This window comes from Triticum dicoccoides, chromosome 3B, assembly GCF_002162155.2.
Source record: "Triticum dicoccoides isolate Atlit2015 ecotype Zavitan chromosome 3B, WEW_v2.0, whole genome shotgun sequence".
NCBI lineage: Eukaryota > Viridiplantae > Streptophyta > Magnoliopsida > Poales > Poaceae > Triticum > Triticum dicoccoides.
Window position 1 is genome coordinate 711,054,893 of NC_041385.1, and position 2,419 is coordinate 711,057,311.

The following is a 2,419-nucleotide window of genomic DNA, read 5'->3' on the forward strand; positions in this document are numbered from 1 at the left end:
AGATGACGTCGAAAAAGTTGCAGAGACCAATAAGCGTGTCACGGACGTGCTTGTCCATTATCCCTCTAAGGGCAACAGGTAGTATCTGCGTCATCATCACATGACAGTCATGGGACTTCATCCCGCTGAAACTTTTCTTGTCCGTGTCTAGATATCTGCTTATCTTGCCACAGTAACCGGAACTAACTTTGACTCCGGTAAGGCACTTAAAGAATTGATCGCTCTCGGCCTGACTTAAGGTGAAGCAAGAAGGGGGCAATAATCCTCTTTCTTTATTTTCTTGCCCTTCTTCTCCCGTGCCTCTGTCTTTGTCTCTGTCTCGTCTGACATTTTACGGGGCGGCATGTGCAGATCTTCCCTGATTTTCAAATCTTGCAAGTCTTTTCTTGCCTTCGGCCCATTCTTGGTATTATCCGGCATGTTCATCAGTGTTGCGAGCAAGCTCTCAAGGACATTCTTACAGATATGCATTTGATCAAGGCAATGAGGTGTATCGAGTTTGTGCCAGTACTCCAAGTCCCAGAACACAGACCTCGTCTTCCATACGTTCAACAGCGGCTCCGGCGCCTTTCTCATCATCTTTCCCGGCGCGGGGCACTCCTTCCAGTTTTTCAACAACTCATCGATTTCGGCACCGCTCCGCTTACGTGGAGGTCCTCGATGCTCAGCGTGACCATTGAATAGATCTCCACGGTTTCTCCACGGGTCGTCCTGAGCCATCTTCGATGCCCCATGTACACAATTTTCCCAGACCCGCCATCTTTCCTTGACGTTAGCTGCTGAGACGCCATATCATCCATGCACCGCATGCATCCGCAATATCCATGGCACACCTGGCCTACGACATATCCGTAACCGAGATAGTCGTGCACCGTCGTGATCAGCGCGGCTCTCATGTAGAAATACTCACCTTTGCTGGCGTCCCATGTCTTGGCCAGTGTTTTCCATAAGGTGGCTAACTCCTCTTGAAGTAGCCCCAGATACAAATTAATATTATTTCCTGGTTGTTTCGGCCCTTGAATAAGCATGCTCATGTGAATGTACTTCGACTTCATGCACAACCAGGGGGGAGGTTGTACATCCATACAAACACGGGCCATGTTCTATGGTTGGTATTCTGGTTGCCAAACGGATTCATGCCATCGGTACACGCACCGAGCACGATGTTCCTTGCATCACATTCTGAATACCGATAGAATCTGTTCAACGCTCTCCACTGGCTTCCATCCTTGACGTGTCTCAGCTTTGGATCATCTCCATCGTCGGGCTTCTTCCGCTCCGCATGCCAGCGCATTAGCTTTGCTTCCTTGGGATCTACAAAATACCGCTGGAGACAGGGAGTGATTGGTAAGTACCATACAACTTTCTGGGGACATTTCTTCCCGACCTTCTTGTATCGAGAAGTATTGCACACCGGACAACTTGTTTTTTCCGCGTGCTCCTTCGTCGGTCCATTTGGTTTTAACTTTCGTCTTCAGGAGTTGGAACGTGAAACTCAAGCGGGTCACCTCAGGATTGGAACCATCATACAATGGAGTGTTCGAGTCTACCACTAGTGGCTCCAGCTTAGCCTCCTCTCTAGAAGCAGCTCTTTCAGTACTCGTCTCCTTGTGAATCAATGCTTGAACATGAGGGTCCTGCACGATTGAACTTAGTACCGACGAACTCTGCAGCATGGAGTCCATGTCGTTCTCTCTGCCGCCATGTCCAGCCCCTTCTCCTCCGCCATGTCCGGCCCCTTCTCCGCCGCCATGTCCGGCCTCTTCCCCACCGCCATTATCGATCATCTATTTGTCTTGCCCCGTGTCATCATTGCCTACCCCGTCGGCGTCCTCAACATCGTCATCCTCATCTTCAATTATCCACCGAGTATAGCCATCCATGAAACTAGTCATGAGCAGGTGCGCTTCGACACGACCATCATCATGGGGGTCGAGCCAAACTATTCCTTTGCATTTTCGACATGGACATAAAACCTCTGTCCGGTTATTTTCTTTCATGTCCTGTATCGCCGACCGCAACCACCTGTCTACCATCGTTCCACTGACTATCGTGAACGTCTGCACGGTAATAATAAACAAATTGATTATAAAAATGCGTGCATGCATCAAAGTCATACAAAAATTCAGCATGACCTTCCCTAAAAATAGGACATATATAGATCTAGAGTTTGCCCGGAATTTGCCGAAACAGAAATAAATCGACATTTCGGCAAAACATAGGCAACTCAAAAGCACAATTTGGCGTCAACTCATGCCACACACACAATTTCCATCATATCTCCCAATTATCATATCACACACACATAAACATATTTCCATTTTGCAAAAGCATGAAATTTTAATCACCTCTATCTCGAGATCAAGCACACGGTGGAGATGATGATGTAGGGAGATCAAAAGTGCACAAAGCTCTTCTT